The sequence below is a fragment of the Malaclemys terrapin genome, chromosome 25, assembly GCF_027887155.1.
Source record: "Malaclemys terrapin pileata isolate rMalTer1 chromosome 25, rMalTer1.hap1, whole genome shotgun sequence".
In the NCBI taxonomy this organism is placed as follows: domain Eukaryota; kingdom Metazoa; phylum Chordata; order Testudines; family Emydidae; genus Malaclemys; species Malaclemys terrapin.
The window spans coordinates 15617530-15631069 of NC_071529.1; the positions used below are offsets into that span (position 1 = coordinate 15617530).

The window sequence follows — 13540 nt, forward strand, 5'->3', positions numbered from 1 at the left end:
TATCATAGACTTAGACAAAGAGACCTTCTAAAAACGTTAACATGTATGACTGGCACGCGAACCCTTAAATCAGAGTGAATAAATGAAGACTCGGCGCGGCACTGCTGAAAGGTTGCCGATCCCTGGGCTAGACATGGCCCAGCTTGTTTTGGTTCTAAGTGGCAAGTCCTGAGATCACCCGAATTCCGATCTCGACCACAGCATAGGTTGCAATGTTACTCAGCATAGAATTGGGGGATGTCTAGATGCAGCCACATGGGTCAGGCCAAGAGTGTATTAAGTAATCAGGCAACTCCAGTCACTGTCCTGCACAGCCCCCTCCTCCACAAGGCCTTCTCGTCAGAGCAAAGCAAACCTCTGCACTGAACGTGCTCACAGGCATGTCCTCTCCAGCAGTCTGACTGCCCTGTTACTCCTAATGCCAGGAGAGTTGGACACCCGCTTCCTGGAAGCGCTGCCCACGGGGAGTGCGAACGTGCGCCCTGAACACCTTCCAGGAGACCACAGAGCATGGCAGGAGCCTCACCGCAGGGAACCCAGCCTCCAGCACAGCTGAACCTGGGCCCCGCTGTGTCTTTCAGAAACATCATTTGAAACTACTCAGATGACGCCTGGAGAGCAGTTGTGTGCACGGCTCGGGGGTGTTGGCAGCCCGAAACCAAGATCCCCGGACTGCAGCGTGGCAGTGATGTTCTGACCAAGTCAGCCACGGCTCACTTCCGGGAACTGTTCTTGTACCGGGCCCCAAACCAATCTGGGCTTCTGTTCAGCTGCGAAATGCTTCCGAGTTCCCACGGCAAGCCCGAGGCAGGCCCAGCTGCAGAGAACACGGCTTCCAGGAGCAGGCCCCACACACGCACGCTCTAAGTCAGCCCCTTGGACACAGGGCCCGCAGGCGCCAACTGGAGCCAGGAATAGTCGGCCACGTAAATCACCCCGGAGGGCTAGGGCCTGAGCTTGCCTCAGCCTCTCCCTCAGCTCCAAGGGGGTGAGTGGGGAATGCTGGACAGGGTGCAGCGGTCACCGGGCCCCTGCCCACACACCCGCCCGTCTGTCCCCTCTAGCGCTCACCCCTTGCCTCTTGTCAACCTGCCGGGGCAGAAACGGCCAGCACAGCGGGGGCCCTCGCAGCCGGAGCCTCTGGGGCTGCCACCTTCCAAAGGTGGAGTCACAAGAACGTCTCCAGGTGAATTTGCAGAGTTAAAATCCTCTATCCACACTGCGCCAGGCTCGACGCCTGCGGCAGGCATTGATCCCCCCCGGTAAGGATCAGGCCTTCGTCTGCAGCCAGATTACAAGAGCAGCTGAGAAGCTGCCCTTAGCTAAGAAGCAAGAAGTCACCTCCTCCCATTCCATTAAAACAGTGTAATATCAGGCTGTTAAGGAGACCCCGTCCTAATGGTCCCCACTATCACCAGACACAGAAACAGAGCTTAAGATGGCAAAAGAAAACTTAGTTTGACAGCATCCTGTCTGTCAAGAAATCACTTATCAATAGTTGGGGTTGTGAAATCCTCATTGTTTTGTCATTAGGGTCCCCACTTCCCTATTGTTTATCCATATGGTCTCTGTCTGGCTCTTTAATTTTTTCTGTCTGTTACAGAATTAACGTTGCTAGGTGTAAATTAATTAAGGTGGTGGGATAGGATTGGTTAGAGAATTTTGTTACACTAGGTTAGGATTAAGAATGAGGAGTCCTTGTGGCACCTTAGAGACTAACATTTATTTGGACATAAGCTTTCGTGGGCTAAAACCCACTTCATCGGATGCATGCAGTGGGAAATACAGTAGGAAGAAATATACATACACAGAACTGTATTTTCCACTCCATGCATCTGATGAAGTGGGTTATAGCCCACGAAAGCTTATGCCCAAATAAATGTGTTAGTCTCTAAGGTGCCACAAGGACTCCTGTTCTTTTTGCTGATTCAGACTAACACGGCTACCCCTCTGAAACCTGCATTAGGATTGATTAGTAAAATTTTAGTATAAGGTACAGCTAAAAAGAATGCAAATTTCACTATATAAACTGGGGTCCAAAAGGAAGTTCTTTGGAAACCAACTCCAGGACAAAGCCCCAAGATCAGAGCTGCCAGACCTCAACACTTTGCCAATGACACCGTGCAGAAACTGGCAGGGCCGCCCAGAGGATTCAGGGGGCCTGGGGCAAAGCAATTTCAGGGGCCCCTTCCATAAAAAAAAAAAAGTTGCAATACTATAGAATACTATATTCTCGTGGGGGCCCCTGCGGGGCCCGGAGCCTGGGGAAAATTGTCCCACTTCCCCCTCCCCGGGCGGCCCTGGAAACTGGAGTCCCCCAGATGGACCTGACTGGCCATCAAGAAAAGTTCATCTGTCTTCTTGGAAGTGGTGAGCACTGTATGTGAGCGTGTGCAGTCTGTATTTGGTGAGTGTTAATAAATAGAGGCTATTACTCTTTCACTGGTAAAAGACCCTGTAAACCCACAGAAGATTAAGCCCGGAGTCCCCAGGGAAAGGGCGTTTGCTCTGAGCCCACGGAGGAGTAGAGCCTGGAGACCACGGAGGAGTAGAGTTAGGTGCTTTTCGCCTGGAGCCCTAGGAACTGGGTAAAGGTGGGTGCCCTTGAGTTGTAACAGAACATTTTGTGCAGGTAACAAAACCCGGGGGTGGGGGATTCAGGATGTGCTACGCTGACTGGCCCATCACCAAGCTAGGAGCAGACGGGAAAGCACAGATGGAACCGCTGGAAGCTTTCACCTGGCCAGGGGGCAGCTTTGCCATCTCCTCTTTCCTGCCGCTCCGCCCAGAGGCGGGTACAGAATTGAATGCAAGGGGCTCCTCTCCTGGGGTCTGGGGGGGAGTTAGCCACCGGAGTGGCTGCATCTATGCCAATGGCTACCAGTAGGGTGACCAGACAGCAAGTGTGAGAAATCGGGACGGGGGGCGGGTAATAGGAGCTTATATAAGAAGACAACCCCAAAATTGGGCCTGTCCCTATAAAATCGGGACATCTGGTCACCCTAGCTACCAGACCGTCCTGGACTACTACACCAGAAGGGACGACTGTGATCATCTGGTCTGAACCTCCCACATTACACAGGCCACAGCCCGGCCCTGAATTAATGCCTGTTGGAACTATGGCAGCCCCCGTTAGAAAAACATCCTCTCTTGATTTAAAAATTGCCAGGGATGGAGAATCCAGCCCAGCCCTTGGTAACTTGTTCCAAGGGTTAATTCCCCTCCCTGTTAAAAATGTGACTCATCTCCAGTCCGACTTTGTCCAGCTTCCACTTCCGGCCGTGGGATTGTTACATAGCTTTGTCTGCTAGATGGAAGAGCCTCGTCAAAACTCTGCCCCCCTCCCAGGTCCTAACAGACCGATCCAGTCCGCCTTTCAGCTTCTCTTTGCTGGGCTAAATGGCTTGAACTGCCCAGCTCTGTCACTAAAAGCACATTCTCCAAGCTGTATCATTCTCACGGCTCCTCGCTGTAATTTATTAACATCCTCCTTGAACTGCTGGCACGAGAACAGGACACCGGATTCCCGGCAGCAGTCAGAACACTGCAAAATCCAAAGGCAATACAGGCCCTCCGCCCCACTCGAAATTCCCTGTTTATGCACCCCAGGATGGTATTGGCCCTTCTGGCCACGGTGCTGCACTGGGAGCTCACGTTCAGCTCATTATCCAGCGTGAGCCCCAAGTCTTCCGAGCCCCTGCTTCCCAGGGCACAGTCCCCATCCTGTAGGCATGGCTGATGCTCGTTGTTCCTAGATGTGTCATTTGCCTGTAGCCCTATTCAATGTTTATTGTTGGCCTGCACCAAGCGATCCAGACGGCTCTGTATCCATGACCTGTCCCCTTCAGTATTTACCACTCCCCCAGTCTTTGGGTCATCTGCAAACCTGATCAGGGATTTCATGTATTCTTCCAGGTCACTGATACAAATGTTAAATAGCTAGGGTCAAAACGGATCCCTGCAGGCCCCTACTAGAAACACACCCGCTCAAGGATTTCCTGTTGCAGTTACATTGAGACCTATCAGTCAGTCACTTTAATCCATTTAGCATGTGCTATGTGGATTTTATATTGTTCTAGTTTTTAAAATCAAAATGTTGTGCAGTACAAAGACTTACCGAAGTCTATGCTATCAGTGCTAATCCCTTTATCATCCAAACTTGTAATCACATCAAAAATAGATATATCAATTTAGTCAGACAGGGTCTATTTTCCGTGAACTCATTATTGACTGGTATTAATTACATTACCCTCCCTTCATTCTATATTAATCTAGTCCTGCATCAGCCATTCCCATTACTTTGCCTGAGGTCGACATCGGGCTGACAGGCCTGTAATTACCTGGGTTGGCCCATTTACCTTTTCCGGATACTGTCACATGAACTTTCTTCCAGTCCTCTGGAACTTCCCCAGTGCACCAAGAGTTATTGAAAAAAATCAACATTAATGGTCCATTGAGCTCCTCAGCCAACTCTTTTAAAACCCTTGGATGCAAATTATCGGGACCTGATGATTTCAAAACAGCTACCTTTAGTAGCTGATGTTGAACGCACTTCTGAGCTACGACTGGAATTGAAAGTGTTTCATCATATGACGACTAGATCATATCTAGTGTTTCTCCCCAAATACCAAACAAATATTTACTGAACACGTCTCCCTTTGCTGCATTATCATTGACAATTGTAGGTGCTGCTCCAGTGCGTGTAGTGACTGGCACCAGTGTGGGTTTGTGCTGGTGGCTAAAGCCCCAGCATAGACAAGCCCCAAGAGAAAGGAGGAAGAGCTACTCCATCTCTCACCAGCCTTCAGGTCACTTGCATTATTAAAGCTTTAATCTGACTAACCTTTAACGGGGTCCCTCACGCACCTAACCCAGACTTGCTACTGCTCCGTCTCCCCAGCCTAGGTTTAAAGACCTGAGGGATGAACCTTTTCGATTCTGCCTGGCTTATGTCTCTCTGTGGTTAGCCTTTCCTTTCATCTCTGGAGCAGAGCCAGCGTGTAACCATGCTACCAGTATCTAGTCTGACATCATACCGGCACTAGGTGAAATAAACAGAGACCGTGCAAAGGTACGAAACAGATGCTAGAACGTTAGCCTCAGGTTTCCTTGGTTACACTATAGCAGCATTGGAGGTGTGCAGTGGGGGGGAACCACAGGTACCCTGGTAACTCGGATCACTGCTAGCAGGGGACAGGCCTGATGGCCCAATTTTCTCCTCAAAAGGCACAAGAAATATACACTGGAACATTACTTCAGCCTTAACGGAGGACTGGCTTCCTCCCAAACAACTCCCAGATGTCGTTCTTTTCCTAGCATGCTTCACTTGGGACCCAACTTCCTGAACTGTTACTGCACCGAGCCAGCAATTGTGGGAGGCCATTTTAAGCTGATTCATTAAATGAGCCAAGTCACACAGCACACGCACTTCTGAGCACAATTCTCTCCCCCAATCTAGCAGCTGAATAGGTTTGGAAAACCACAAGGGTCATTAAACTCCAAGGTGTCTTGCCATGGTGGAGGGCAGGGGCGGGTAATGAATGGTTAAAAAATAGCTTCTGTCAGTCCTTGCACTTTGAACGCTTGATAACCTGCCTTGGCAGGCATTCCCATGAAAGCCACTGTAGTGAGAGAGAGGTGCTGTTTAACTGACAGACGCCACCAATCGCTCTCCTGCAAACAACCTTTGCTCTGGGGACTGAAATGGAGCTGAGGAACAAAGTGCAATCTGTGCTCCAGACCTCCTTGGGGGGGGAGGGGGGGGGCCTGCCTGGAAAGCTGCAGGGGACAGACAGACCGCTCCAAAAAGCCCCCGTTTTCTCAGAATGCTCCAGGGCGAGTCTCACTCCTCCACAGTGCCAAGCCAGGAGAATGGGAGTACTTGTGGCACCTTAGAGACTAACAAATTTATTAGAGCATAAGCTTTCGTGGACTACAGCCCACTTCTTCGGATGCATATAGAATGGAACATATATTGAGGAGATATATATACACACACATACAGAGAGCATAAACAGGTGGGAGTTATCTTACCAACTCTGAGAGGCCAATTAATGAAGAGAAAAAAAAACTTTTGAAGTGATAATCAAGCTAGCCGAGTACAGACAGTGTGATAAGAAGTGTGAGAATACTTACAAGGGGAGATAGAGTCAATGTTTGTAATGGCTCAGCCATTCCCAGTCCTTATTCTCCCAGTCTGAAGCCAGGAGAATGACACCCTGCAGCTGTCTTTACGATCACGCTGTGGGTAAGGCAGGCTGGAAGACAGGAATTCTCCTTCATGAAAAATGCTTCATTCCACATTGGAACAAAACGGAGAGCAAGACAAACATGCACGCACCAAAAGAACCAAAAGCCTGGTTCTCCCGGCACTCACCTCCAAATCAGGCAGAGAAGGGATACCTGGATCTCCCACGGGTCTTAATCACCAAGCTAGGAGGGGGTGGGGTTGTGTCTCCCTCCCTCCCATCCTGGACCTGAGAAATCTCAAACTTTTCATCGGAACGTCTTGGTGTTGATAAATTGGTATTTTCCAACGAAGAAACAGTGAGTGAAACAATTCCCGACCAGCTCTCAGCAGAGGTCCTAACGGTCTGTAGGAGTCATTCCCGCCACCCACCAAAGCTTTCAAATGAACTTCTCTTCCTTGTCCCCCCAGACAGGTTTGTGAGGCTGCAGCAGGAGATGAATAGAACTTCACCAGCTCAGGTGAAGTTCTGCCTGGCAGTCTGTAGCATGACAAAACATACGGACTTCTGTAAAAGAGAAAGTCCGTTGCCCCAGGCAAATGAGCGAATATGGCTCTCGTTGTTCAGATGGCCAAGAAAAGTAACCCTGGAGCTGGAGAAAGTAAAGTAATCGATGCAGAGATTTGGGAAAGGGTGAAAGATGGTGCAGCTGTTCGGCGCTAGCCTGGAACCTGGGGAATAGTCCATGCTCCACCACAGAGTCCCTGAGTAACCTTGGGAAAGTCACTTAGTCTCTCTGCCCCTCATTGCCTCATCTGTAAAATGGGGAGAATACACCCACCGGGGGACTGAGAGGCGCCCAGATGCTACGGTCATGGGGGCCAGGTAAGGACCGAAGACAGTCCCTGACACAGTGCTGCAAAATCATCTACCATCATGAACCCCAGACCTTGCGTTTCACCCCAGGTGCTAGTTTTCTTCATAAAACTACACCTCTACCCCGATATAATGCTGTCCTCGGGAGCCAAAAAATCTTACCGCGTTCTAGGTGAAACCGCGTTATATTGAACTTGCTTTGATCTGCCGGAGCACGCAGCCCCGCACCACTGCTTTACTGAGTTATATCCGAATTCGAGTTACTGTATATTGGGGTAGAGGTGTACTACTAAAGACAAAGGTCTGGTCCAGCTGAGATCTGAGCTAGCACAAGAAACACTCGCAACTGCTCTCAAAGAAATCACAGTGAAAACGAGCAAAGGAGAATAAAATGCAACCCACAGTTCACATCTGTCGGAAACATGAATCAGCTTACTAAGCCTTGGGTTGACCAAATACAGAATCAACATTTCTGGTTTTCAGTCTTGATTACCAATAATCTCAGTAACCCAGCAGTGTTGATCGATATGAATGCAATGCTTCTATCAAAAGATCCCACAGGCTCTGCTAGAAATCCTTATTCTTAAGCATTGTGAAATTCCCGACATAAGGATCCTAATATAATTATTATTATTCATTATTATTATTATGTATGGAGATATACCTATCTCCTAGAACTGGAAGGGACCCCAAAAGGTCATCGAGTCCAGCCCCCTGCCTTCACTAGCAGGACCAAGTACTGATTTTTGCCCCAGATCCCTAAGTGGACCCCTCAAGGATTGAACTCACAACCCTGAGTTTAGCAGGCCAATGCTCAAACCAGGGCGCTCAAGGCCAGAACCCAATAAAAACTAGATTTCTGCATGTCCATAGTTTGGCTTCTTAAATCAGTTTGTAGATTCCCCAGTCCATCTACTCCAAAAAGGCAGTTTACAATTAACATGACATTTCAGAAAGCTTTAAACTGCACTGAACTCTACAATCGCATTCACTGCATTAACAAGGCCATCTCTACACTCCGATTGCGTTTGCAGAGCAGTTGCAGTTCTTTGATAATCAAGGCTCTGAGTAAGATGTACAGCAAATACGGTCACCCCAAGGTTCCCCAAGCTACTGCAGAGGCTGGCAAAAGGGAGGAATGCTCAGGGTCAGAGCCTGGATGTCTTACAGATAGTTTGGTCAATACTGTTGCCGGCACAGGGGCCCGAGGACAGCAACAGTGGGGTTCGGTGCCCGGAGTGCTTCATGCCAATAAACATACCGGGGTGGAGAAACAAAGTTTATTTGAGATCTCAAAGTGGTGCAAGGAGACAGGCAAGTCTCAAATCAAGCACAACAGCAAAAACAGTTTCTCTCTTCTTTATACACTTTACAACTAACCCCCCCCCCCCACCACCCCTCCTCTACTCCCCCTCCCCTCTCTACCGAAGGCATGTTTATACATTTAAGCAACTAAATCATTCTAGGGCTATAAATCTAGCTTGTTAGTAACTTCTCCCTAAACAGTGATTTGGTCCTGTTTACCCTTAGTTTATTACCCCTTCCCCAGCTAGAAACATGCAAACCTCATCATTATTGTTTGGTACCTGAAATGAGCAAGATCGTAATTGCTAACTAGCTATTTACGCATTCCAATTCCTGTCCGTGGTTGTTAAGGTCGATTAGAGTTAAACATGGAAGAACTCTGGCTCAGGCAGGCATAGTAACCCCAACAATACCAACCAGTTCCTTCCCTGTAATAAACCAACCGGGACGGGTGGGAGGGCCCATGGGTGGGTAGGGTTGCCAGGTGTCTTCTTTACAACCGGAACACCCGTCAAAAAGGGACCCGGGCAGCTCTGCTGACAGGGCCACTCAAAATCGGGTTGGTGGGGCTGGCAGGCTCCCTACCTGGCTCCCCGGAAGCAGCGACATGTTCCTCAGCTCCTAGGCGGAGGCGCAGCCAGGCAGACTCTGCACACTGCCCCCGCCCCGAGTGCCAGCTCCGCAGCTCCCATTGGCCAGGAACTGCAGCCAATGGGAGATGCGGGGGCGGCGCCTGCAGGTGGGGGCAGCACACAGAACTGCCTGGCTACACCTCCACCTAGGAGTTGAGGGACATGTCACTGTTTCTGGGAGCCCCGCCCGAGGTAAGCATCACCAGGAGCCCACACTCCCTTCCACACCCCACTCCTGCGCCCCCCTCCTGCACCCAAACTCCTTCCCAGAGCCTGCACCCCACACCCCCTCCTGAGCCCCCTCCTGCACCCAAACTCCCTCCCAGAGCCTGCACCCCACCCACACACACCCCAACCCTCTGCCTCAGCCCAGAGCCCCCTCCCACACTCCCTACCCTCAGCTCCACCCCCCAGCCTGGAGCCCCCTCCTGCACCCCAAATCCCTCATCCCCAGCCCCACCCCAGAGCCCACAGCCCAACCCACTGCCCCAGCCCAGAGCCTCATCCCACACCCTGGGGGGATGGAATGAGCGTGGGCGGGGCCTCGGGGAAGGGGCGGGGCAGGGGTGTTCAGTTTTGTGCGATTAGAAAGTTGGCAACCCTATGGGCGGTGGGTATCGATGGCCAAGGAAGGCTAAGCCTCCCCTAACCCAGGCCATGGCCCCAGCCTCTGTCCCCTGAAGCTGGCAGGGGCTCAGCTCCAGCTAGCCGCCTGGAGCTCGGGCTGGTAGCCAGAGGCTGGAGCGGCCAGGAGTGGCTTGGGCCAGTGCTCAAGCCAGCTGGTGGCCCAGGGTGGCTCTGGCCGGCCTAGCAGCAGGCTGGCCAGGACTCCTCCGGCCACAGGCCCTGGCGGGCAGGGGCGGAGCTAGGGGCTAGCCTCCCCGAAGGGGGGGCTCACTCGCCGCCCACCCATGGGACACAACGCCGCGTTGTAAAAGTGCCAGGTGGTGGCATTCACATACGTGCTTAGTAATGCCGATTCCATCATGCCTTTCGGGTACAATGCTCTCATCTATTTCTCTAAGGTGCCCAGCTCATTTCTGGGTGCCCGAGAAATGGCCCCCCCATGCCCCCCCAGGGGCTGCAGACCTAGCGCCCCAGGACAGAGAGAACGTGGACAACGATTAACAACAAAAGTGAAATTGTGGAGTCTTCTGGCCGAGGCTATGAGACCCACCCAGCCTCAACACCCTCGTCAAAAGAAAGGCGATTCTAATAATCCCCGACGCCGGATAAAAAGCCTTTTTCAACGGGCTTCAATTTTATGCATCTCTGCTGCTAGACAGAAGCAGCGCAGGGAGCTGACAAGCGCTGGCCCTGAAGTTTCTCAAACAAAAGACCCCTTTTTCTACGGGCAGCGCTGTGCAAGGAGCCGTCCCCTCCTGCCACTGGCTGGGGCCTTGTGCCCAATTCACCAGCAAGTCCCATTCCAGCGAGGGACTGTGGGAACCGGAGGAGTCAGTGACTCTTGGGGGAACAGCAAAGCCAAGGCGCTTAGCAGCTGGGCCCAGCTTCTAAATCCAACCCCGGGTTGATCCTGAGCGACAGTGACAGCAGCGCCTGGCTGGGTCAGGCTCCCTCAATCCCCATCCGCTCCCCAGGGAGCCCCTCGCAGGCACCCCAGGGCCCCTCGCAGGCACCCCAGGGCCCCTCGCAGGCACCCCAGGGCCCCTCGCAGGCACCCCAGGGCCAGCACCACCCACACTAGCCCCGGCGTGCGGCTGCAGCAGGGTCTGGGGAGAGCCAGCAGCCAGGCCAGGCTGATGCAAGACAAGATGGAAGTGCGAGAGGGGCCGGGTTCCGGCTGCCAGGGCATCGCCACTTTCCGTTTCCTGACTCTGGTGCATTTAAATCTCGCTCTCAGAACAGCCACTGCCTGGCTCGCGACTTGAGAGAGAGAGAGAGAGACCGGGGCACCCATGGGTGCAACTGCTGCCCCCCCCCCCGTCTGGCCCCAGCACCCCTGGGTGCAACTGCTGCCCCCTCCCCCGGTCTGACCCCAGCACCCATGGGAGCAACTGCCGCTCCCCCAACCCTGAGCTACTCCTAGCAGCCTAACCCCAGCACCCATGGGAGCCGCTATCAGCCCCCCGATCTGGCCCCAGCACCCATGGGTGCAACCCTGCGCCTCCCAGCGGTCTGACCCAAGCACCGGGGGGGGGCACCCACACGCACTCTTATGCCTTGAGCACCCCTAGGAGCAGCACCCCGGGGGACCCCCACCCGGCTCACCTGCGGGGACGGGGCTCCCAGGCCCGGCGGGGGGGGCGGGGTGGCGGCTCCGGCTGCCTGGGGCGCTCGGCCTCCTGCTCCCTCCGCGGCGGACCAGAAACCTGCTGCCCATCAGCCCCGCCCCTCCACGGGACACGTCACAGCGCCGCTGGCCAATGGTGCTCCGCATTTGCTCATTATTCACGAGGGGACGTGGCCTCTTGGCCAATCAGAGCCTCTTCTCCACGAGGCTCGTTTATTATTCATGACTTGCCGGGGGGGTGCCCCCGGTGGCTCTTCCGTCATGAATCTTCCCCTCCCGCCGCATGGCCGGGCCAGGGGAGAGGGCAGCCGGGAGGCTCCGGGGCGGAGCGGCAAGTGCCGGGAATGTCCATGCGGGAAACTCAGCTGAGTTCCGGGCAGGTCCTGACATCAGCGCGGCGGGGCTGCCGCTGTCACCGCCCCTTAAAGGGACAGTGGCACATGGGGGGGGGGCTGAGTCTGGGGGGGCACCTGGGGACTGGGCCTGATGGGGGACATGGGGGCTGAGCTGGGGGCACATGAGGGAGGGAGGGAGTACATGGGGGGGGCTGAACCTAGGGGCGGGGGCTCATGGGGGATGGGGTACATGGGGGGCTGGGCCTGGGAAGAAGGGGCAAAGGGGGGGTACATGGCGGTGGGAGCCCCTGGGGACTGGGCCTGATGGGGGGGTGAGACTGGGGAGCAGGGACACCGGGATGGGGTACATGGGGGGCTGAGACTGGGAGGAGGGGCAAAGTGGTGGTGGGGGCACATGGGGAGGGTGAGACTGGGGGGCAGGGACACAGGGATGGGGTACATGGGGGGCTGAGACTGGGAGGAGGGGCAAAGTGGGGGGTACATGGTGGTGGGGGCACATGGGGAGGGTGAGACTGGGGGGCAGGGACACCGGGATGGGGTACATGGGGGGCTGAGCTTGGGAGAAGGGGCAAAGTGGTGGTGGGGGCACATGGGGAGGGTGAGACTGGGGGGCAGGGACACAGGGATGGGGTACATGGGGGGCTGAGCCTGCGAGGAGGGGCAGAGTGGGGGGGTACATGGTGGTGGGGACACATGGGGAGGGTGAGACTGGGGGATAGGGACATGGGGATGGAGTACATGGGTGGGTTCAGCAGGACTCAGTTTCTTTCTCCGGGGAGGCTGAGTCCTCCCCAGTGGGATTTGAACTTGTGTCTCCTGGGAATCCGTGAGTGTTACCCCCAACTTCCCCCCCACCCCCATCCCCACTGTGAAATCGGGGCAGCCCTGTGCTGGGCAGCAGACAACCCTGTACATCCAGAGCAGAGATGCAGCTGCCTCTGGGGCTCGGTGCATAGAGTTGCCAACAGTCCCTTCTTCCCACATCTCAGTACAACAAGACCGGGAGTTGCTGAGTGTTGCAAAAAACAGCAAGAAACACCCCTGGCGAAGAGAGGTGAGTGCTGCTTAGTATTAATATTAAAAATAGTGATGAGGATAATACCGGAGGAGGGGTGGGGCAGGGATGCTAAGAAAACAGTCCCTTCTTTCAGAAATACAACGTTGGCAACCCCAAATGAACAGTGGCACAGCAGTTTAGGACAGGAAGTGAAGGGAGTGGGAATTTTAGAGCGGCAGAAATTGACCAAATAATCCCTGCAATTTATTTCAGCTCCTTGTGTCTGTGTCTTGGACTGGGGGTGGGGGGCATCTGTGCCATGCACTAGGGGGCTGCACGAGGCACGTCTGGCACATCCTGCTGCCTCTTCTCCCCTTCTGGGTGCTAGTGGTGGGGTGCGGGGTGGGGGTGTGTGTGGAAGAGGTGCACCAGCTGACTAGTCTTGTGCTGATCCCATCTGAGCTCCACTACTCCGTACCGGAGTGGGGCCGGTGCCTCGGCATCTCCTGCATCAGAGCCGGCTCGCAGGCTGGTGGCTGTGTTTAGTGCAAGGATTTCCTTCCTGCCTCTGCTGCACCAGCCTGGTCAGGGACACATACAGGACGTCCCAGAACTGGAATCCCGGCCCCTTGCACCGGAGTGTGGGGGATGGGCCAGGAGGAGGCTCTCACCCCCAGGACTGTTCAGTACAAAGCCAGAGACTTCTCTCTGATCGTCCTCTAGGAGCCATGCCAGGCCTCACCAGCGCCCCTCCCACTTCAGAAGAGCCAGAGATGTTAAGTCCAGAAGGGACCATTATGTCCTAACCTGACTTCCTGCACAACTTAGGCCAAGTAACCTCCGCCACTGCCCCCTGCATCCAGCCCATATCTTGTGATTGAGCTAGAGAGCAGGTTTTAGGAGCCCCCAATCTTGATCACGATGGAGCAATT

At 54.0% G+C, this 13540-nt stretch overlaps 1 protein-coding gene across 5 annotated transcripts in view; it reads right to left on the reverse strand.

Moving 5' to 3' along the window:
- The window catches only part of STAT3 (signal transducer and activator of transcription 3), a 295156-nt gene that overhangs the window by 26749 nt on the left and 254867 nt on the right, over positions 1-13540 (reverse strand). The window contains exon 2 of one of the 5 annotated variants that reach the window (XM_054014229.1): positions 11234-11268. The exons of 2 other annotated variants lie outside the window; for them this stretch is intronic. The gene's annotated coding sequence lies outside the window, so the exon portion shown is untranslated. Of the gene's footprint in view, positions 1-6135; positions 6347-11233; positions 11316-13540 lie in introns of those variants that run through there. 2 more of the 5 variants (XM_054014228.1, XM_054014230.1) reach the window with 2 other exon arrangements.